This window comes from Acartia tonsa, chromosome 6, assembly GCF_053477335.1.
Source record: "Acartia tonsa isolate MP-2025a chromosome 6, ASM5347733v1, whole genome shotgun sequence".
Taxonomy (NCBI): domain Eukaryota; kingdom Metazoa; phylum Arthropoda; class Copepoda; order Calanoida; family Acartiidae; genus Acartia; species Acartia tonsa.
Window position 1 is genome coordinate 25,555,300 of NC_137265.1, and position 26,067 is coordinate 25,581,366.

The following is a 26,067-nucleotide window of genomic DNA, read 5'->3' on the forward strand; positions in this document are numbered from 1 at the left end:
AAAAAAAAATTTTTTGGGGGGGGAGTTAAAAATCTTGATTTGTTTGTTTGCTATTTTAGGTCAGGTTAAATCAGTCTCTAAGTAACCCGCATTTTTCAAAATTAAGGAGGGGTTTAACAGTGCTCAACAGGCACTTTGTGTGAAAGCACTAATCATTCTTGTTACCCAATAGAAACAGTTCACAACAAAAACTGATACAAAAAAGAAATCAACGAAAAAGTGAAACCCAATCTAAATTTTCCGTGCAACCTTTTCACCTTTTCATTTGTAAACGATTGAAATATTTGAGTTTTTATAGATTTAGAAATTTAGCTTAATTCGTGACGATTTAGGTTTTTTTTATCCTTAACAATTTAGTGATTTTATAAAGAAATGTTAAGCATATGAGCTGTTATTAGATCGACATGTGACTGCATCTAAATAAAAATCCTATTTAACATTGTATACTCAAATTACCTCTTTGTCTTATAAGAATTAACGTTTTTATAATGTCGACTCAAAGCTCTATAAAAAGCATGTCGATAATATGTGAGCCTAAAGAACTTTGCTATCATGCTGTTAATGTTTTCTAATTATCTTTAATTAATGTCTAGAAACGAAAAGCTGCCTTTTATTGACATATTTTTTTGTCATATTGATTTTCAAATCAGCCTTTGTCTTTTTCTGTTTTCATTAACTGTATTTGTCCGTCAGTCTGTCTGTCTGTCTGATAAAGTTTTTAAATGCATTGGTGTCAGATTTCCATTCAAACAGGAGTAAAAGAGATAATGCACTAAAAGAAAAAAAAAACATTGCCTCTTATTTTATTCCAGCCAAATATTGTTAGTAAAAAACAGCCTCGATAATTTTTCAAACATATTTTGTTAATCATTTCTTAAATTGAAAAATGCAAAAAAAATAATCTTAATCCATTATTTCTGTAGCTTGAGACATTGCACTTGGCCGTAATTTAATCATTTTATACATCTTTGGAGTATTATTAAGTTATCCCTCCTGTCAGACCTTATACTCTTATTATATGAACTAGCAACTACGTCCCTAGAGGCCTCTAGAAAGGGGAGATCGACCACCGCACTTTCAATTGTAGATTTAAAAATAAAAAGGTTAACATTTTATTTTTTTTTTTTTTTGGGGGGGGGGGTACTTAATTTTTTTCTAGGGGCTATTTCTCGTGGTTAAACGGTGCAAACCTTTCCAGAACCTATGAGAAGCAACACTGTAAAGTAGAATCATATCGGTTCACCGGTCACAGTGATCCTTCGGTACAGACGAACAGACACAAACATATCCTGTTACTTTTATATGAGGATTTTTTTATATTAAATGTTCTAGTCGACGATATTGAATCAAAAACCCTGAAAAATGATATTGCATGTAGTTATACTGTATATGTGTCGATAAGCTTACCTTTAAAATTATTGGAGGATTTTTTCATTTCGAAGATTTTTCTCTCAATGTTTTTGAAATTAGAACATCGTTATAATGATAAAAATGTCAGACATTAGTTAATGCTATAAAGTCGACTTATACAGATTTACAACTGCAATCTATATCTACAGTGTAACGCTGTTCATATAATTAAAAACTGCAGTAATATTTGTTAAGCTGGGAACTTAGTATATATTGTTTCCTATTGCGAATACTGTCGTTCATGTTTTAAATTAGTCTGTACAAGAAAAGTAGGGGGAATAGTTTCTTTTCACCAAGGAACTAAGACAAACATTCAGAATATTAATAAGGTGACTAAACCTTGAAGATACAGACATGCGAATTATGAAGTAGCTCCGCTACTAGAAAGGAAAAATATGTTTGAATTTTTAACCAATACCAAAGCAATCAAATAGCGTGGATTTATATAGAAATATGTGTATTTTTTAAAAACAACTTTACCTATTTTCTTTTAAAATCAACAATAATTTCTTAAATATTAAGTAATTTAGACACTAAAAAAAACATCAAAAACATCTCAGAAAGTAAAAATAAAAGTGTGCCTACTATAACCTCTGGTTAAGAATCATAATATTTTAGCTTTCTATGAGGTTTCTAAATGTACTAAATATATAGATTACAAGAATAAAAATGCTGCCCCTTTTTAGCTGCGTCTATTATTGTGGCTTTATTCCCTCAAAATTGTTCTCTGTTCCTACTTATAGTGTAAAAATGTAACTTTGACAGCAGACAGACACTCTGCCTAATAAAGAAGTTTACAAAGTTTCATAGGCGTGCATATAAGGTGGGAGGAGGTATACCCCCCCCCCCCCCCCGAACATTTCAATAAAGGGTTGTTTTGTGTCCCCCATAGAAAAATTTATGAGAGGGGTTAAAAATAAATTTCACCCATAACAACTTTAAGAAATTCATCCAGCGGGGGATATAAGGACACTTTACACCCCCTCTGGCTTAAATCATGTGCACGCCTTTGCAAAGTTATTACAAGAATAATATTATTTCACCTGGACTTGTACGTTTAAGTAGCCTTGAGCTGCTTTTAGTTACAAAGCTTTTCTCTAACTCTAATAATCTTACTTGCTGTTATCGTTTCAACATCAGGCAGATGTATAATAAAACAGCATTAATGTTATGTCATTCGTGATCACTTTTATCATACGATTAGAACCGGTTCTAAGCTATATTGAAAAATCATGTATTGTGTCTTTTTACAGACAATTTTACACAAAAAAAAATATAATAAAACCCAACCTTTTTTATTAATTTCTGTGGAAAGCTGTCTATAAATATTTATGCGATAAATAACTATTTCAGTTTGGTTTTGAAATAATTCTATCATTTTTTATTTTCCTTACCGCGGTCAACTTAACTTCTATACCTACATTGAAAAGTTATTTATTGTTTCTTATTATAGACAGCTTTCCGCGTATATCAATGTAAAAATTATAAGATAAAAACCAGTTTTGTTAGCTCTGATGGGTCGAAGGCTATTCATGATTTTTCAATATGGCTGAGAACCGGTTCCAATCCAGCAGATATTAATAAAGAGTTTAAAAGCCATAGGTACTGTAAAATGTATTTTAAATTTCCTAGAACTTTTTTCTTTAAAAACGTATCTTTAAATATATCAAGACTTATATACTTTCTCATAATTAAAAGCATTAAGTCACACAAGGTTAACTTTTTACATTAAGTTTTAATTTTCTTATGAAAAAAGTAATTTTATACTAATTTTAATAGGCGCCTTGATAGCAAGGACGTCTAAGCTTTTTATAGAGGTAAATGGGGGGGGGGGATAATCTAGTGTATTTTTAAAATTGTAGTAGTAGTAAAACAAGGTATTTCAAAATTTAAGGGGATAAACTTCGACGTCTATACCTTTTTTTTACCTGTAAGGGAAGCAGGGTATATATAGTTTATAAAAACATTTTATAAAGTATTATAAGGTAGGTACCGAAGAAAGATTTTAGAAATTTCAAATACTTCGATTACACAAAAGAAAAGCCTAAATTAATTTCAATTCCATTATCCTATCCCTGACATACTAAAGACCTTGTATGTTAAGGTAACATAAATTAATGATCAAAGAATCAAAGTTTAAGTTCTACAGATCAATGTCAGCGAAGTTGTATTACAATGTAACAGATAATGTAACTATAGATAGCACAGAAAGCAAAAGCTTAGTATAGGACTGTAAATTTTTATTTTATAGCGTTTTTTACTAAACGAATTAATTGATAAAGAGAATTGCCACTTCTGTAGATTAAAATTAAAAAGTTTTAACAAAGCAAGCAAGATCTAATAAAAGTATGTAATGTTTTTAAACCAACGAATAAAAGAACATTTCTTTAAACTTTGGGTACCAGTAACATTAATAGTCCAATGTCCCCACCCTCCCTGGAGTTATCGAATGAAGGTCTATGGCCAATGTAGAAAGGCTTCGTTTGGCAATTATCAAAAATATTTATATAAAATTGCCTGTTTTGTATGGCCACCCCAGAAAAGTTATATTTTACTGATAAATATCAAATTTCAACTGAATTCAACTAATTAAGGTTACGCTTTCTTTTTTCTTCCAATTTCTTTTAAAAGTTATCTTTACAATAAAATCTTATCAAAATGAAATAAATAGACAATAGGATGTCTTTATGTCTGTCTGCTGGACAGAATCAGTTCTCATTAACCAACGGATAGGACAATGATTGATGAAATCAATTTACACAAGAAATAAGACACATTATGCTTGTATGTAAAGGTTAGGTATTCAAAATGGATAGGGTTGAATGAAATAAAGCCTAAAACAATCCCAAGAGTTTAATCTAAAAGTTAAAAATCCTAAAACTATCCCAGGTCCTATAGCGAAGATTCTCAATAAAAAAGGACTCAATCAGTTTTCTAGTTATTGAAATCTTAAGCTTCAAAAAAAACCTTACTACTTTATATAAAAATGGGGGGGGGATTTTTTGGTTTTTTTTGGGGAGGTTGTGGGTGTCCCATCCCCTTAAGAAAATGGTTACCACCAAAGGACCAATAGGTATATACCCTGAAGAGTAGAATCCGATCGGTTCAGTGGTTACCGAGATCTTAAGGGACGGACAGACAGACATCAAGCTACTTTGTATTATAGACGATAACATCTACTAAACTTAATGTTGCAGCCTATTCCTGTTTTATTTTTCTAACTCTTTTTGTATGAATACCCACATCCTAACGTAAATATAAAACCAAAATAAGAAATGATCTAATCTTAAAACTGCCCTATTCTCTACTCCTCTATACAGTAAAAATCTCAACCATCAATCTAAAACAACCAAATTAATGGATTAACGACTTTTTTTGCTCAACAATTATGGTGGGCGCTCTTATTTTGGATCGATGTTGCAGATGGATATTTTTGGCCATATATAATAAATAAATACTATACAGTCGTCGTAAACGTTATTTGCTTTTGGGGCAATAGAGTTTGCAATAGAGTGGTCAAAATTTACAAATAAAAGACAAATTAGTAAATAAATAGTATAGCAAAGAGAGAAAAGGATAATTGGATGTATTGTAGAATATTCTTGGATATCATGACAAAAAATTTTCGTTAATTTAGCTTGATTTATAGTTTGTTGGTCAGTTCGTTCATCCAGTAGGGGGGGGGGGGGTGAAGGAAGGAGTTAAAGGCGGGAAATCGTTATTTTAGCCCGCTGCAAGGTTTACTTTATTTGAGAACATGAAAATCTGGTCTAATGTTCAAGTAATAATATATCCATTTGTAATGCTAACTGTATCATTTTTAATTTCGCAAGATTTTTATTTGCAATTTTTGTACAAAATTATCCTTGTTTTAAAATACGTATACTACTGTAAATTATTTCTATTGGATTTGTATTTATTCCCCTAGCTGAAGCTGTATTCTGCTTTTGTTATACTGATTTATTTATACATATATTAAATTATATTTATAACCCCTTCTATTATTCTAAAAATAATTAGTAATCCAAATGTTCTTTTTTGTTACTATTTTCAGTTTTAAAATCATTAGCAGATGAACCCCCGGCCCCTCCCCCCCTCCCTATAATAAAGAAAAATATGGATTTAAAACTTTTTAAATAATGACATTATGAATGTATGAATGCAGAAGAGGGGGTGGATACACCCCCCCCCCTCTTGGTGTCCACCCCTTTATAAGGGTCTAAACTCCCCTGATACACCCCCCTAACAAAGCTAAGATAAAAAAAATGCCCCACACCCCATCACCCCCTTCGATTATTGTTTAAGGGGGTTCTCAAAATTTTCGGGTACAATCGCATACACCCTGGCAAAACCCTCTGCACGCCATTGTTTACAGGAATGTTCTACGATTGCTCGTTGCTAATGTCTTGGTGTAATTGTTGAAATTATGTAATAGTCCAACAATTAAGATCACCTCATTAAGTTAAATAATAACCATTTGGAAATATAAATATACAAGAATAACATCATCTACAAATGCACAACTATAACTAAAACAATAAGATTTTTTAAAGTTCACAATAATATGAATTTAATTTAATCAAGATAGTTAAAACTTTTAGAATAGGACTTTTGTCTGAAAGACAAACAATTCATAATTATAAAGAAGTTTTGCTCTTGATTATCATTACAATTACACACACAAACTACACAGACAAACTACACACACCTACACACACACATACAAACACACACACACAAATTACACAGACAAACACACACATAAACAAATTGTGAAATCTAGCAGCGTGAACTCTACTTCCGCTTATAATATGAAGGGGTTAATATTTATACAAAACATTTACAATTGAGCGCGTGCTCAGAGTTTTCCTCCATATTTCCATCATCGGTGTTGAAAATACAATACATTAAGCAAAGAGAGAAAGAACATTATAGGGAAAACTTTTATGCCTTAAATTCATTGACCTTTTTACTTTTTAAATTTTGTCTTCATTATTAAATAAGTCCGTAGATTTTCTTTACTATCATTACTTATTTATCTTTTCTTTTGCATGCAAAACGTAGATAGAATATTATTACTGCGTTATTCATGGACATAATTGTCCATGAAAATCATGGATTTTAGGGGATAAGACAATAGACAGTAAATTTATGTACAACAACTCCAATCGTAATAATCTAAATTAATTTTATATATGTACATACTTAATCAAATAAAACTATTCCGTCTGTAGATTTAAGAAATTGCTTAATACTGGATTGTACCAACCAATTAAGATTTATTAAAGGTACCCAACCTTCATAAGATAACAAATGTAAGGACGTTACGATAAAAATTTTCATTTTACTTTTCTATAACCCCTTTTTCCCTGACTTTTTCGCTTGCAAATTGAGAACTATATTTTTCCCTGTTAATTTTTTGCCATGATATTACAACACAATAATAATGCAAAAAAAATTTGATTTTTGCAAACATTACCTGCTCTGTCCCTGTTTGGCTTGGAGAGGCTGTTATCATATCAACATAATACTTTGATTAAATCTTTATTGGATGGTTTAAACTAACAATGTCAAAACTATTTAACCAATAATTTATATCTACAGAATGGTCATTTTGTCTATCTTCATGAATAAGGCTAAAATCAATTAGTCGACCATTTTCTTAACCCTGTCAGCATGCCAACTACTGTTAGATACTATACTTATAATAAAGTAGCAGGATGTCTGTATGTCTATCTGCACCGAAGGGTTTCGCTAACCGCTGAACCGATATGGTTCTACTTTACAGGGTAGCTTCTCATAGGTCCCGGGAAGGTTTTTTTTTACTATTTTGGGGGAGGGTACCACCATCTTCCCAAAAGAAATCGCCCATAGAAAAAAATACCCCTAATTTAAAAAAAATATTTTTGTTTAAACTAAATTTCTAAAATAAAAAATGGGTTTTCTAATTCAACTTCCCACCCTCAAGTGCCGTTAGTAGTATGTATATACAAAAAAACAGTCAAATTGTGGGTCAACAGAATACCACTTGGTTCAACACGGTTATTTGGTAGATACAAATTATTTGAACAATTTGTTACGGTTTACATTCAATAAATGCAAAGCTTTATAAACAATTTAGATCATATTAAAACTAATTAAAAACTAAAAGGGGTTTACATAAGGCATGGGGTTCTCATATATAGAACACAATTTATACGCCTTATCAGCCGTTTAAAACCTGTATGTTTCATATCGACACGCAAATGTTTTATGCATGGATACTTTGAACGATAAATAAATTTACCCCTTTTGTAGATAAAAATGATTGGTTGAAAAGTTTGGACACAACCAGTTTGGAACCAACCAATCAAAATTCAATATTAGTGTCGAATAAGAGAACGTGGTTAAAACTTTGTTTTTGGGTACCTGTGAAATGACCCCACCATCCCTGGATTTACCTGGACTATATGATTTTAAAAGCGAAGCTTTTCTATAATTAGGTTCGGTCCGTCCGTAACGGATAGCTTTTATCGTTAATTTAGGCATGTTAGAATTGTCCTCAGACATGTATTTCAGACATGATTACTTATTTAGTTGCTGTGATAACTATACGAATTTTTATTATGTTAGGTAGTAAAATACTCCTAAATAGCTATACCAATCTATCAATTATGTAATTAAACAATCTTAAAAGTAAGGTTTTTATTGAGGAAAAATTAATATTTATAATTTTAGTGAAATCATATGCACTTATAATATTGAAAGTAAAAATAAATTTGTATGGCTTCGTTCACTAAATGTAATTCTAAAATCCTATAGTAATTTGATATTATGCATTAGGAAGGGCTGTTCAACTTTGAAATTTACCTTATTGAACCTTTGTCTGCATGGTTTAGTTAGTTTAAAATGTTTGGCTTAGATTCTACCTAAAAAAGGGGGTTTATAGTAGGACACTTGATATAAAAAGTTAATTAATATGCTCCATTTGCTTTCACATTTTTGTTTCTCATTCCAATACATGAAACACTAAGTCAAAAATGGTTTTAAAATTTAAATTATAATGAATTCTCCCCTCTCACTGAAGAATATGTATTACCATATTCTATAAAACAATAGAAGCGCTTGTTACATTGTTACTTCAAATATAAAACTAACAGTTCGAGAGAAAAAAGTTAATATTTTACCAGAGAAGGACATTGGACTGAAAATTATTTTAGCCCCCATGTTTTAAAAACATGCTCCAACATTCTTAAACCTAAAATTGGGTATTTTTGTTAAATCTTGATTAGTTGGTTTAAACTAGCAGTGTCCAATCTTTTGATTAAATCACAGAAAGGCTAATTTTGTTTGTCATCATTGGTGCATTTACATAAATTTATAGTCCATTGTCTTATCCCTTAAGATCCCTAATAATAATAAAGAACCATTAACATTAGAAGATTTTGAAATCATAAGTTTAACAAAACACTACTATATAAATAAACACTTAAGAATGATATATAATCAATACATGAAGCACTTTTAAGCATAAAAGAATTAGGCCTATAATAATTTTATTAGTTCCGGACTGCACGATTTTATTGTTATGGATTTAAAAAGATAATCCACTTTAAGTTTGTATTTATTAGTTGATAAAAAAAAGATATTATCGATCAATTTCTGTTAATGGTAAGTGGATTAACTACTAATTTTCTTTGAGAGACCATCTAAAAATTGCGTAAATATATGCATTCATATTACATCTTTGTAGATTTGTTGGATATCTCAATTTTAAAATTTCAAACTAAATACAATTTACTGTTCTTGTTTATGAAAAAAATGTATTTAGATTATGTTATTAATGCGCTACTGATTGATATAAAGCTATAGAAAATAGTGCATGACTGTCCTTTCAACTATAGCACAAATAGATAGATGGATAGGCAGAATTATAAAAAGCACTGAATGCATTTTAAAAAGATCAAAAATGATTCCTTTTATTTTCAATTTAGTTCACGATTTGTAATTTCGGGGTCAGAAATGGTAAACTTTGGGTTGTGCATACAACCCTGCATAATTCGAAGCACGCGTTGACATCCAGATTTAAAGATTTATTTTAGCTATGGGCATTAAGTAATTATTCTATAGGGCTCTATTTAAATGATACTTACGTCGACATAGTGTCATTCATTATAAGAATAACCAAGAGTAATCTGCTAAAAAAAGAAAATATATTAAAATTTTTGTTACAAATGTAGCAGGATGTTTGTATGGTTATCTGTACCGAAAGATCTCGCTCACCGAAAAGGCTTTCCTTAGTAGGAAAGCTGCTATACATCACAAAGAAAAATACCCCAACCCCCAAACATGAATAAATATTCGTTAAAGCTAAAATAAAAATAAAATAAACCTCTATGGGTGTAATGATAACAGTATCACAGTTGAAAAACTTTTATTATATATATTCTTTTTTTTCAGGTAAGTTTTTACAACCTTGTGGGTAGTTTGTCTCCTAAATCCATATTACCTAACCTGTGCAAGTAAGATACAGTGTACGGGGTGGAGGGGTGGTTATTTAACGTTACACGGGAGATGTAAGAAGCGTTTTTTTAAAATAAACAGTCCTTTAGCTGTTAACATTATGCAAAATATTCGCTGCTTAGTAGTTACAAATATAATTTAATAGGTTTTTATTAGGTTATGAAAACAGGTAGATATTTTAGTAGGAAGGGATATTTGTCTAAAGAAAAATCTATTCTGTCTGCCAAAGTAATTTGCGCAGGTTCTAAATGCTAGTACTGTATTTCATGCAGAAATTGTTATAAATAAGTCCAACATCTATTTTATATCCACTACTAGCGGGTACGCCCCTAATATCTAGGGGCTTTGTATTCTAAAGTTAGAGAGGAGGACTAGAAAAATAGCTTAAAACCATTTTAAGACTTAAATCTGAAAAAAGCCTAAAACCATCATAGGACCTATGTGAAATTTAACTAAAATAGAGAACCCAAACGGTACAGTAGTTATAGAGATCTTAAGCTTCAGACAAGAAAAAACCTTACTACTTTATATAATAGGATTGATCAACGATACAAAAAACCTAACGTTTAATAAGAATACCTTTATATAAAACCTTGACAGCAAGGATGTCCTTGGCCCTAAACTTGTCACAATAGTTCTTCACATAAAACAACAGTTTGTCTCTATAATGATTTATTTTGACTTCTAAAAAGATTTTTATAAACTTTTCGCAGATCGAAAATGGACCACAGATCGAAAATGGACCACAAACGAAATTTTCAAAATCTTTTTTAATGCTTATTGTTGGTTTGGTTAGGTTATGTAAAGTTTAGGGGAGCCCCACAGGAAAAGATCTAGTCCTCGCCTATACCCTCCCCGTGGGATAGAAAATGGGGCATGGAGGTTCCAAATTTTTGCTTCTTCAGATAAAATATCCCTACTTTTTTTTCATGGAGCGATGTGTCGTAGGTTATCATTAAAGTAAGGTTCCTGTATTTTAATCTGTGGACGATAACTTCCACAAAAGTATCATATATCCTTGACTGTGGCATACCAAAGGGAAATGCCTTCACCCAAAATAGGTGCAACTTTTTACCAAGAACAGTTAGGACTGTTAGACAGGGTTTGTTGTCTACTGGATATTTGACTGCCTAAATATGCACTTCATTTGGTTCAGAGAATTAAAAAAAAACATTATGGGGTATCCCATCCTCTTAACCTCATTAATTGCAAGGTGTTTCATATTAGCTAAAGACAAAATAGCAAAAGTAGAAAGAAGTAAAAAGAAAAGAACTGTTAATTTAATAAAAAAAAAAGAGTTCATGCGGTAATGATGTTTCACCATTTTGATTATACACGAAGCAACACATATTTTTAAAAACAACAGTTTTAGATAAAATATTTATGATAATTTCCGGATTTTAAACTCAAGAAGTGTTTTATATTGCTTAGCTTTACCCACTTTGACTCTTTTTATTCATATTTAACTAGCAGCTGCACCCCTAGCATCTACCGGAGGGAGGGCAGTAAACTAGCAACAAACGCAAGACCTAAATTTAAAAAATAGAGGCCTAAAGCTATTCTAAGACCTATGTGAAGTTTTTCTATTATGAAGAACTCATTCTGTTAAGAAGTCAGCAAGACATAAATAAACAACCAAAAAAAACTATTACTTTATATTATAAGATACACACACATTACACATTATTTTACAACAAAAATTTTCAATAAAATATTTCCAGTTTTTGTGCATGATAATCTATCTACAGTTCTAATGAAAACATTCTTGCTACAATCCTAGTTTGACAAATAAACAAAAAAACGGTAGGTATCTAATGAACTATAAAAAAAATAATCCTGAATAAAAAAAAACTTAAAAAGTACCCTTAATTTTTACCCTTTCTAAAGTTATGTAATACTATCTTTTCCCACTCCCCTCTCGAGAAATTCCATATTTCAAACTTAATATATTACTTCCTTTAACAAGGACAATTATGACCAACAACAAGCATTTTAATGCGAAAAAATATTTATAAAATTTTTTTAGAGAACATGGGAATTAGACAATCAAATTAAATTTTCAAAATCTTTCAACTAACAAAAAAGGGTTAGTGACTATATTATAGAGTATGGTGCACTGCTAAAAATATTTGAAAGAAAAACTCCATCATATTATAGCTATTTAATCCCCAAAGCTTAGAAGGAGTGCATAAGTAAGAAATCTTTTAATGTCTAACACTCATTTCTTAAGTGCTCCAAAAATAAAAATATGAATAATGATTTAGAATTTATTTATTCCCTTACAAGTACAGTTATGTTCAAAGGACCTGCATTGAATATTGGCAGTAAATTACAGCCATACATTAATAGTAAAATTACCAATCTTTATTTATCATTTGAAAGGATTGAATTCTTGGCAAGAATTGTCAATAAATGTTAAAATACTATCAATTCTTTGAAATCTTATTAAATTTTGAAAATCCACCAATTTAGAAGAAAGATACATTAACAAAAACATCCTTTACTTATTGAGTAACAGCTATGGATATTCACAAATAAGAAAATGGATGATAAGTTGATAAATGGTTGAACAGTTTGGACACTACAGGTTTGAACTGGCCAATAAAGAATTTACAAGTTTTTTAACCAACGAATGTTTTTATAAATTTCGGGCACCAGTATAATTTTTCGACAAATTTCCCCTCCTTCCCTCGTGCCTCTAAAAAATTTTTTAAAATTTTTTTAAAAAGTTATCAAAATTGTGGAAAAAGATGTGCACGATTTAATAGTATAAGCCATGAATACTGTCCTGATTTTGGATTGACATGTCCTTGTACAATGTCAAGCTATATAATGAGCTGCTATGGTACATAGCCCAGAGATATTCTGCATATTAGAGGATTTAAAAACAATTTATCTTTTGAAATACTGCGAATTTCTTTCTATTTTGTTCTTTTAAAGGTTAAAGCAAAAATCTTGCATAAAACTTGATTTTTATGATGATTTAATATCACTTTCTTATATAAGATAAGCAGTTTCATTTCCATTTTACAATTTTCATAATTAAAGCGCTTGAACTTTTTTGTTTCATAAATTGTTTGACTGATTAAAGAGTCACTTATTCTCTTTGATCTTTAAAGATTTATTTAGAAAATTATATTTATATATACAGATTGCGCAAATTCACAATTTGCATAAATTTTGGAACCATCTACTTAATAATTACTCGTGTTGCTCGGTCTTAATTAAAATGCGCACCATATTATGCTTCAGGATAAGTTTTGCATTAAAAAATGTTAGTTATAACTATTATTATATCCTGAGAATCTAGAATCGATATAGTATATGGGAGAATGGTAACCTCCCCCCAAAATAGCTATAAGCCATCCCAGGACCTTTGAGAAGCCAAATTGTAAAGCGGTTAGCGAGATCCTACAGAAAGACCGGGATTACTTTTACTTTATTATAAGTTCATTCATTATGGACGATCAGACAAAGTGCTTTAGGTTAGATGTTAAAAGTAATCTTTAATAGCAGCCGAGCAAATCATTTTTCAAAACTTTTTTTACAGACATACGGACTGAAGATAAGATGTAAGTATAAAGTAGCCTCAATAAAGAATCCAATATGCGTATTTTATGCATATTTGGATATAACAAATGTAATTAACCTTTTCCATGCCTTAAATAGAAATGGAAGGATTAACCTTTTTATCAATGCCATGCTAATAAGGTTAAATACGTTTATATTAGTAACATACATATTATTATTAGCAGTGCAGCCCAGGGAGGGAAAGGACATTGGGCTGTTTAATACACTAGTCCCCAATGTTTTATAATAACGTTTTCGTATTCGTTAGAATAAAAACTTTGGGGACTTTTATTGTTTTTTTGATAAGTTTGTTCATGAAGTTAAGTGTCCAAAGGTTTCAATCACCATTTGTAATCTACAGGAGGGGTAATTTTGTGTATCATTATTCGGGATGTACATAAATTTATTGGCCATTATCTTATCCCTTTAGATCCCTAAGTGCAGTCACTCTACATCTTAAGTGTGTCCGTATGTCCATGGGCCTTAGTTGTTTAATGATTGATATAAGTTTATTGTTTAAGGCAATGAATATTTTTAAAAAAATAATCTAAGGGCCTAATAGAAGAAATTTTTCAGAGACTTTCAATTTGGAGGGTTTAAGCACCCTCACAAAAAATAGAACCATCCTCTAAGTTATTGTGCCATGAGTTGTTTGGGCGACTTTGATTAAACTGTAAATATCTGTAAGAACAATATTTGTTCTAAAAAACGTTCCTTCTTCTGTAATACAACTAACTTTGATTGACTCTTACCACCGAGAGAGAAGGGTAGGTCAGTGGTTGATAAATTTAGCTAATCGTGAAAACATAACGTCATAGTTGATGCTAGAAACCTATTGATATTATAAAACTAGAGTTGGCTCGATATAATTATCTCCCTATTGGCTAGTTTTCTATATGCATATCTATTTCTCAATAAATCTATTTTCCTCACCCGGCATTACTATCTAAAAGAAAGTAAATATTTAATAATTTAAATGATTTTAAAAAGATTTTTTAAATTATATTTTTTTCTTTACATTACCATCACCAAAGGGTTAATAATGATGATTACAATTTTAGTTTAATATTTGAACACACAAAATGTCGCCACAATCGAATTCTTTTAAAACAGAGTTTTCTTAAATTTATTATATTATAAGTTAAAATTTTCTTTTTTATTATTAGAAATTAAATACATCAATATAAGGTAAATAGCAACATGAAATTAAAAAAAGGAATTTATTTTTAATAAAGTAAATAATGGGTCTTATCGTTCTGGGCAATGAGAGTTTATTATGGATTATTGGAGCACTATGAGTTTTAAACAAATATTCCTTGGAAAATTTGAGCTCGTTTATAGACATTTATTTCCTATATAGATCTAACATGGATCTTGAAGCAATTAAGCAGGCCGTTTTGTACATGTTAAAAATTGGAAGATTTCATTAAATAAAAGTTATCGCAAATATACTTAGTAAATAAGTGATATTAAGAGATTATAGATATCACAAAAATAAAACATCATATTCAAATAAGATTTTTATATATAATCCTTTAATACTCTTTGGGGTACATTTTAGGTAAGCTTATTTTATTTTTCATTAACCAATCCATCCATTGAGTAAACTTACATACATTATATTGAAGATACAGTAAGTCTACAAGATAAAAATCTATATATTGTAAATAACTTCTGCCAAAATGGTGTTAAAATAAACTTGCGAAAAAAACTTACCATAATTTTTTACTCTACCCAACGAAAACAATTTATACTTATTTGCCATACCATCAAATGCCTAACAAAATATAAAAACAAGAAAAAAACAAAAGGAAAATTAGTTACAGACAATCAAAATTCATGCCTTGCAGAATAGGACTGTTTTTCTAAAAGCCTTTAGATTTATTTCAGCTATTTTATAAGAACACAAGACATGCATATATGCTTATTATATTTGCCTCAACTAAATGTACAGCAGGGAATAGGGATATAGCCAATGAAGAAAATTAATTGGTGGTTTCCATCTGAATTTCATGAAAAAGAAACGTATTTTTCTACTTAATTCAGGTTAGGTTAAGTTAAGGTCACAAGAGCCTAAATGAATATGGGATGCAGAGTAAGAGCTAAATTTATTTTACTCTTAAAAAATTAAAAACATGGGAGGGCCAAGAAAAAAAAGGTTGAATTAAAAGCACCAATTAATATAAAATATAATTCCAGTTTTCTTACAAAAAGTTTTGTTTGGTTTTCTTTTCAGGAAAGCTTCATTCAGGCCTTAGTCTTATTTTGTAGCATATCTTGTTTAAATATAGAACGATAAATAAGTTTATATAAATTGTATTTTTGTTGCTGTAATTCAAACGGATCTAAATAAGTTTGATATTCTTTAGAAAGGCATGAAGCTTCAATTTTTAAAGGCCAAGGATTCCATATTTTTATTAGCGTAGCTACTTCATAACTACAATTTATTTTTATTTGGTTCTTACACCAGATTTTTATGGCATGTACCCTGCCCCCAATAATTAACCCCATCCCTTCTCCTGTTAGTGGTAAACGAACTGACCAATAAATGACAAAAGAAATAGCAATATAAATAAAGGTCATAATATCCACGTACTTTCTACATCCATTTCTGCATATTACAATCTTTTTCTTAATTCAAACGCCAATGGTTTTCAATTAAATTGGCCCTTTTAGAGTTATAATATGACCTCCAAAAAATATTTTTTAAAATGAAAACTTGTGTTGTTTTTTGCCGTTCCAACCCATGTACAAAATTATTCTTGTAAAACTCCATTTAAAATTTGCATTTAAATCAAATTCTATTGCATTTTACCCTTTTAATCTTGTGTGCTAAATTTCTTTATAAATCCTTTAAAAAGTTTTAATTTAAGAAATCATATGTTACAAAATGTCGCAATAATCGTTAAACAGTTTAATATTTCTATTTATAAAATATAAAAAGGGCTCTACAGTCGCGGGTTAAATTTTCCAAATTAATATTGCGTCTAACTGATAAGAAATGCGGGTAAAAATGCGGAAGCGGAACATTTATAAGAGCCCATGTGTTTCTGATTAAAAACATTTCAATATAAACATTTCATTTTAGAATAACGATTCTTTTTTCAGTTAATAGCTTTGTTATTGTGAAATTCTCTACAAAAAGGGAGTTTTTTTTTCTTAATAACAACAAAGACAACATATAGAAAAAGCAAAGCTTTTGAAAACCTAAAATTCTGGATTAAGAGAGTTTTTAGTATTAAAGAAAAAAGTCTTAACAAATTTCATGTACTACACCTACTTTTGAAAATGCCAAATTGTCATAGGAATCTCTTAATTCTATCAATTCAAATCTATGGTTTCAAAGTTCAAAATATTTATTACCAACTTTCCAAATCTATCAAGCTATTTTTTCAAAAGTTTTCATGCAAAGTTTAAGCTGATCGGATGACTCCAATCGTAAAGATTGTATTAAGTGTATAACTTTGAAAACGGTTAGATTGAAATAAATCTGAAATGAAATTAACATAAATCAATCTATAAATTATACAACCCTTTTAGGTTTATCTGATAGATTCTAGTATAATGGGAAAGGTACATATATCTATTTTCGTAGCGCAGCTACTCTTTATTCGTCCGACAGTACGTGACTTAGTCTGTTAGTCAAGCGGTAACTAAATGATGATTATCGATTTAAAATAATTCAGCTATTTTTTAAAAATAAAATATTTGTTATTTTATATTCTATTTATGTTAGTAATTGTTGATTTTAAATCACCCCCAATAAATTTAGGATTAAAGTCATCATAAGTGAATATATCTTCTATTTCTTTCTAAATAAATTTAAGTATAAACAAGACAGACATTATCCATGAGTTGAAGAATTTCGCATTTGGAATCAATTTCCACCTATGAACTTAAAAATGATTAAAAACATCAATAATTATCTAAGTTGTTAAATAGAATAACAAGTTATTAGTTGGTTCGAGACGGATAAACGTGTCCGGGGTGGGAGGGGGGGGGGGGCAAAGGGGTGTTTAGCCACCCTAAAACCGCTCATTTTATATATTAGATTACTCCCCTTAAACCTTCACAATCTTACATTTTAACCAACTCAAAAAGAATCTTCGCTACTGAAAAACTCATATAGGATAGCATCTCAAAATGGGTTAACTATTTGTTTAAACTAAAATAGATAAGAAATCAGGATTCTCTTATCAAACAACAGCTTAGGGGGGCAATCTATTATGGTGTTCATTCTTTTCCGCTGTTTAGAGCCTCATATTCGCAAAAATGAATTAAAAGCAAAATAAATAAAAGGATTGGGGGGATGGGTGGTCGTAATGATGAGATTGAACAAAGGGAAAGGGGGAAGCTTTTGATATTGTAATATGTTGTTTTGTCCTGACGATTTGATGACGTACGTGTGGTAGTAATCACACACCCCATTTATTATCTGTAACCTATAAATCATAAATAGTTTTCAAGAAAATTCTATGATATTTTTAGTTAAAATTAAGTTTTACTTCTTGTTGCGTCCCTAGTTTAATTAACCTTCGTTCTATGGGGTTGTTATCCTTCCTTCATATAACATTTTGATTTTATGGAAGATGATATACATTACTTAAAACAAATAATAAACTAATATTTTTATAATTTCTATGTTTGCTTCTAGGTAAGTTTAAGAAATTTGTAGCAACTGAAATAAAGGTTTGACAGCTATCAACCTCCGATCTAGTTCTGTAGCCTATTTAAGCTTATATGCTTCCAAAACTATAAGCATTAAAGACAGACGCTTCAATTCTCGAAAATTTTAAATCGTCGCAGCGTTTTAAAAGATCTATCACACTATTTCATAATACCCAACCACATTCAACTGCCAAATTTAAAACAATTTTCAGTCGCAACTAGCCAACTGAAATAAAACAACTGCCCTAAAATTTGGCGGCTACATCGCCCTGATCTATATTGTCACCATACAATATTAGTTTTTCAAAGGAAATGAGGTCCCACTTTCTATTTCCTCAATGTATTTCATTCAGCAATCTTAAGGACAATGGACGATAAATTGATCTAATGATGACACACAAAATTACTTATTCTGTAGATTATAACTAGTGGTTGAAACGTTTGAACAATCAACTAAATTTACCAACCAATCAAAATTGGATGCAAGTTCTTAAAGATTTTAAGCCAACCTACAAATAAGAAAATGTTATAATAAAACTTTGGGGACTAGAGTAATAAACAGCCAAAATTTCCCCTTCGTCCCTGATTTCTTTTTAAAGGAAGATCTGTCATACATTTTATGTGCCAAACTTTTCTATATTTTAGTAGTCGTCCGTAACGGATAGCTTTTTAGCTAATTTAAATCGTTTAAGAATAGATAAACATAATACCTACATTATTTTCATGTTAAAATAGCCCAAGAACGAGTTATGTCCTTGCGTTAGTATATTCCTCAACCTATCATATTGTGCTTTCAGATACTATTCTCACTGGTCATGTGGTGGTTTTAAGCTGTTTTCCTTGGATGTGTAAGAAAAAACCGCCCTTCTCCCCATAATACTTAATGTTCGTTTATCCAATAGTCTGATTTCTTGAGTTAGCTTCGCTGAACTTCCATGACACTATATAAAAGTAAATATAACTGAGTTAGTTGCAATGTTAGTATGCATAATATTGAGTGGGGTTACAAACTATTGTAATCTACGCAGTTTATGTATTAAACACTATCACGCTTGTGCTAATAATATCATTTCTCGTATTCATTCGAATCCGGTGGATAGGAACCGGTTCTCATCCATACGGAAAAACTATGTCTAGCATCGTATTATATCCAGTTTTCTACGAATATAGAAATGTACAATCATAAGATTAAAACTAGTTTTAATCTTATAATTGTACATTCTATATCCGCGGAAAGCCGTTTATAATACGATACGAGAAATAACTATTCTATAATTTTAACAAAATTGGATAATTTATTTTTTAAATATGTAATAATATTTTCTTATTATGAAGTAAAACTCTTGTAGCTTGAAAATAAATTATTTTCCAGTATGAGTTCGAAACCAATTATTTTCCGGTGGATTAGAACCGGTTCTCAATAATACAGAAAAAATCATGTATAGCATAGTATTACAGACAATTTTCCACGAATATTAATATGAAAATATATAACTATTCTGCAATAATATTTTCTATATTGCTAAACGGGTGACTGTTTATTTTCATATGAGATATCATTTGATATATTGTTAACAAGTTGCAACGCTAAATAAGTCCATAATTGTCTTTGTTTCTAAACACCTTATTTTAAAAAATTCGGAGCACCATATCATTTGATGGGCACGTCTAATTCGTTTTGTGAATGCGAAAGCGAGCGCCAGGCAAAACTAACATCTTTAGAAGTGTGTGTGCAATACACCTACAAAATAATCTAATTATGAAACAAGCCCTTAATCTTGTATTCCATTGCCCTTTTTGAGGATATATGTGAAGGAGTCTAAAGGGAAAAGACAATGTTCGACAAATTGATGTACAAAAATACACAAAATTACCCCTTCTGTAGATATGAATTAGTGGTTGAAACTTTTGAACACTAATCTTAATGAAGCAACCGATCAAAATTAAGTTATTATAAAACTTTGGAGACCTGAGTAATAAACATCAAACATCCCATTTTTCTGTTATTTATGACACTATGATAATTTCATACTTTCGCGGAACTGATTCGACACCCTTTAAAAAGCTTTCCGTGCACTAAATAATACACTAACAAGAAAATAATAAATTCAAAGAAGCTAAGGCATTGAAAAATGTATTTGAACCATAGGAGAGCAAAATCAGAAGTATCATTATACAGTAATATTAGTCGGATACCAAATGAAGAATTCTACGACTAAACATTTAGAGAAAGCATAAATAGATAGTGTCAACATAAGTATGTAGCAATATCATCATGTCAATTATATGTCAGCTATTTAATAAACCCTGTGCAATTGTATCAAGATTTCTAATTTTAGTAAGGCAAAATTAGTCACAAAATTCTGTCAAAATTTAAAAAAAAAACTTCGCTTTCAAACTGAAACTAAACGTTTTTAAAGATTAAGATGGCCTAATTTGATATCAAAATTTAAAAGTCTTTATTCTAAAAATCTTCTAAAATAAATTGTGATTTTATCAGATTGCCTTTCAGGCTTAAAATTTGTATAAAAAAAATTGAGGTCAATCAATAATCAACAAGGAGAATTTTCTCCATTATTAGCGCGCGCATCAACAATAATATCATGGACGTACTGATGGGATGTAGAAGGTCCTAGGAATTGAAATTTTGTAGAATGCTTTTCCTTTTTATCCCCTTTATTACCATCTGTTCACTCCACTCATTATGATAATAAATTGTTGGATAAAAATCAATAGTAAACAGTAAAACAGTAATGCATTGGAACATCTTATGACATATTCAGTAAATTTAAAGACATTCAATCAATAAGTAACAAAGCTTTCTGAGCAAAAAAACGCATAATAATTACAGTGATTAATTTAAATCTGAGAATCTCTGCTGCAAGCGCTTTGTATATCCAAATGCATGTCTAATTTAAGAGAAGTTACAATTCATACTTAGGGAGCTTTGGACGGGCAGACATAAAAACATTTTAATATTTAAGAAATACAAAAAAAGAGAATTTATACGGTCTTAGAATCTCAAAACTTTAAAAAGAGTGATTAGAAGATAAATTGTAAAAGGTGACATGACGAAAAATGTAAAATCAATTTGATATTGTTTTCTTTTGGTCAGCATTTTCTATTGTTCACGAGGAGCGTAGCTTTTCCATGTTCAGACTATACGTCTTTGAAATGTCAACATACTAAGTTCCTAAGGAAAGACTTAGGCGATTTCCCTAATATTGCATATGATTCACAAATAAACTATAGAAGAAAACCCCATATTTTATCCTATTTTAAGATAGGTTAAGTAACGTAAATGCTGCAGAAATTATTCAAGGATTAGAACCAACCGACTGGGGCTAGAAATTTGTTTTTTTCTCCAAAATTTTAATCAAGGGGTTGGATTTTTTGGGTTTTTTGAGTGATTGAAAGCCATAGGACACTTTTTTTTACTGTGTCTGTCTGTCTGTTGGACCTTAACATGATTAGAATATGTCTCAATGGAGCTTTTTTTCATTTGTATGAGGTGTATTATGCGCTTTTTTGGACATTTTTTCTCTTCTTCTTTCAAGCTCTACGGCTTTTTTATTACAGTCCAAGTAGGGAAAGGACAATTGCTATAAATCTATTTACATACCTATATTCTGCCTAGGTAATATACAAACGATATTAAAGGCAATATGACACAATGGATTTAGGGGAATAACTATTTTTTATCCATTGTTCTATCCATGTAATCATAGCAAAGTAAAAGGTTTTCTAATTGATCAATTTATTATACCATTTAAATTTGTTTAGAACCTCTAAAATATCTGAGGTGTGCCTTTACTTCTGTATATTATCACATCTTAATGTTTTTCATATTCGCAGAAAGGCACTATAGCAAATAAAGAAAAGAGGGTGTTTAATGTTTTAAAAGAAGCCAATTATTCTGTGTTGTAGTAATAATTTGTTGTACTGATGATTTTATAATGTAATGCAAGTGCGAAAGTGAATGCACATCAATATCCAGTAAGGTCCAGGAAGGTATTTTAGTTTACAACTGAAGTCACTATACTACTTTCTTTTATAATCTGGGCTTAGGAATGTGTGATTTACAAGATTACGTATTTTATGTTAAAAGAAGGCCTTATTTGTATCATTATAGGTTTAAGTTTTATGTTTGAAGGATAATTATCAAAATAAAAAAAATATTCAACTTGAAAAAAGATTTCAAGAAAATCAAGAATAAAGACTATTAGTATTTTATTATTATAATAGGACCATAGCTCTTGTAGTAATGCGTTCATGGACCTAACTGAAATATCCCAATTTATCTGGCTATTACAGAATGGCCGATAGGTATATGTTATCTTTTAGAATCAACTTGTTTTTAACTTAAAAATATTTTCAGGTCCTAAATGGCAGTTTACTGTAATTTACTACTTACAAAAACATATGAAATCTAATATATATATGGATAGTACAGTCACTCTATAAATATATAATGTATGTCCGGTAGTGTGACTGACCGTCAATTATTCACTGTTTGCAAAGTCTCAAAATAAGTCTCTTGCTTTTCGCTCTACATAGTACAAATTATATAAATTGTTTATTGTGAAGGTCTCATTTATTTTAAAATAAATTCAAAACATTAAAGTTAGTTTGTCTTGGGCTTCTTAAGGTTTGCATATCTGTAGTTTCATATTTTATTAGCGAAATTACGCCTTGGCCCTTCATGTATCGGCTGCTATTTAAGCTAGACTTCTAAAATTTCTAATGAAGATACATAAGGCCCATGAGCATCTACTTCAGAGCAACCTTTGTCTGTCCGTCTGTTCATAACAATATGTAGGATATTGCATTCTATGTTGGGTTTATTTGCAGATTCTAAAGATTTAAGAAAATCTACTCTATAACTCACCCTTTCGTCCTTTAATTTCTGCTTTACATAATACGTCACTACAGTTTTATCAGTTCATGTGGATGTAATCATTCTTGTTTAGAATACATGTTGTTATAAAAACCGGCGCATAGTAAAATATAGAAATTACAACCCCGACAAAAAAAAAGTAAAGATTTGCGTGTATGTATGTTTTTCTATCACTACCGCAAAAAAACTTAATGGGGACTATCCACGAAAAAGAACAAGTGATTCTAAGCACCTTCCAGCAGTTATTCTAAATGTTTTTTTTGGTAAATAGACTAGAGTTGTCTGATATAGTTATATCGACTAAAAAATTAAGTTTTACCATGGTTTTCTATATACAAAACTTTGAAATGTTAAGCATTTTTTGACATAATATCATCAACTGTTTTGTTGAGTTCAAAAGTTCAAATAAAATAATATACCAAAACATAATCAAATGTTATAAATTAGTACACTAAGAAAACTGTTTACAATATATAAGTTACCATCCCTTTTTCTAAATTGACATTTTTCATCAAAAAAGTTTACTTTTATGCCATAGCAGTTTGAACTCAACAAAACATATGATGATATTTAGTCACAAAATGCTTAACATTTCAAAGTTAACATTTAAATGTTTTATTCATATAAAACCATGGTGAAACTAAACTTTTAAATCGATACAACGATATTAAACATAACCATAGTAAATAAATTCACAAAAAAAACATTTAGATAACTGCTGGAAGGTCCTTAGATTCACTTGCCCTTGTTCGTGGATAGTCCCCTTTCAATTAGTAAAAACAAAAGCAGATTTTGAATGATAGACGTTTGAAAGGAGTGGTGATATTTGTAGATAAATTGTAAATATAAGTGAAAAAATTGAAAAATCAAAGAAAGTAAAACTTTAGAAATATAGAAAACAGGTAGGTATTACATATCAAAAACAAATGTTTTATCCAAAAAAAAATTTCTTATTCAGCAATGCATTTAATGTTGAAGGAAGAAGGTAACACTTAATGGTAAATTGAATTTCTTCTCATCTTGATTTACAAGATCTTTCGAATAATCAACTCACAATTCATTACTACAGCATTAGAACTATCCCTAGCCAATTCATTATTCATAACATTTAACATTCGACACCCTGTCAATCTAATTGTGCTATTCCTAAAGTATTTTCGCGGACTCAATGGAGCACCCTTGGATCTTTAGGGTCTAAAAACTTGGAATTCATGCCGGGAATTGAAATTTACTGGGTTTGAAAACCCCTGTAAGGTTCCGCCAGTCAAAAAGGTACAGGCATAATATGTAATATTTTATCCTATAAGTATAAAATTATTTCATTTCTAAAGTTAAAATGCAAAAGCTAAAAAAAATTTTTTTTAGATTTACTATCTCTTGCATCATCACATAAATGGAATCATCTAAAATACAATAAAACAGTAAATTAAGAAAGTATCTTTTACAATTTTTTTTATGTTTGCTTTAGGTAAGTAAATTTGACTGTTATAGAATCGCAATTTTGAATCAAATCATCGCGCGATTTTTTAAAGAGTTTTTTAGACTTTATAACAATTCCTTTTTTGTTAGCGTAGCATACATATAAATATGGCATGTCATTGTTCATAAGTCATCCCAAGTTATTGTATAATTTATAATTTATAATTTATTTTACAAAGTAGGATTATTTTTTTGCTGTATTACATATTACGATTTTATTCATACAAACCATTGGCAGACTGCTATTATATGCTACATTTGGTCAATACTGTCAATGTTTCATTTTAAGTGTTTTAAGATGTTTTATTACATTTTCATTTATTCTTGATGAATAAACGGTATTAGCTAAGCAAAAAAGCGCCCCACACCCTCAATTTCTTTGGCCCAACCCCTTTAATAAAATTTATATGCTTCTTTTGGGGTATATAAAAATATTAAAAAACATTTTTCCATAACTTTCTTTCAACAAAAAATGCTATAAAAATACTTTCGTGAGGGGAAATGATATAACTTTGACTGTCAAAAAAACAAGAGGCAGATTTGTTTTCTTAAGCTGGAAAAACTCCTTCTTCCCCCTCCCTCTCCCACCTTTAAAAATCTCCTCCTCCAAGTTTGGACTGTAAAGGTACCGTTGTTGTTTTTATCTTGTGGAATTTTAATAAACTCTCCTCGTGTGGGGCGTATGTGTGTGTGTACTTTATGGGTATGTAAGCCAGTATTAGCGTTTTCACATTTTTTGTTAAAATTGCAGAAATTTAATAAACCATTAGGGCGATCTTCCTTCTTCAACATAAAGCATAGAATTTTCGGGTATTGTCGGTTTCGTGAAATCGCCTCTTTGTATTTTCACAGTAGCTTTTCTCCTATTTCTATCCCCCTGCGGGGGGCTCTAACTTTACGGGTCCAATTACCTAAATCTTGAAGGCAATCATTAACTTTTACCTAACCTAACCTAAAATAACATATCAAAAGCTACAGTGAAAATACGACGAAACGCTCTTAGAGGCAACCGACAAACCCTGAATTTTCTTTATGAGTTGAACAAGAATTTGTCAAGTAAGAAATTCTTATCCATAAGTAAGGCGAATTTTTACATAACCAAAAGAAAATTTGAGTGGTTTTTAATTTATAACTGTTCTGTAAGAACATTATAGTCTTGGCTTCATTGATATTTCTCATCAGATATAAGTGAAGGGTTGTTTAAATTTTCCCCGGGGTGGGGGTAAAGGATAAGGACTAAGGGGTTTTATGTTTTACTAGAAAGGTAGGGGACATTAGACCGTAAATTATATGGGTATCCAATGTTTTATAAACTTTGGGTAAGATTGAAATTGGTTGATTTACTGTAGGATAATTTGAGATATGAAAAATTAGTTCCCCAAAAATGTTAATTAAAAAACTAGTCTATGTGTCTTATATTGTGGATAGGGGCTTTTACCCATGCTATTAGAGTTAATTTAGAAATCAGAAATGATATTTTATTGAAAGAAATACTATTCCACCCCTAAAGGAGCTTAAAAGTTTCACAGCATAGTATTTTT

At 30.2% G+C, this 26,067-nt stretch overlaps 1 protein-coding gene and 1 long non-coding RNA gene across 2 annotated transcripts in view; one reads left to right on the plus strand and one right to left on the minus strand.

Annotated features, from left to right (window-relative positions):
* The window catches only part of LOC145322229 (steroidogenic acute regulatory protein, mitochondrial-like), a 243,691-nt gene that overhangs the window by 67,003 nt on the left and 150,621 nt on the right, over positions 1–26,067 (minus strand). The window lies entirely within an intron of this gene.
* LOC145323323 (uncharacterized) overlaps positions 1–26,067 on the plus strand; it is a 58,348-nt gene that overhangs the window by 1,180 nt on the left and 31,101 nt on the right. The window lies entirely within an intron of this gene.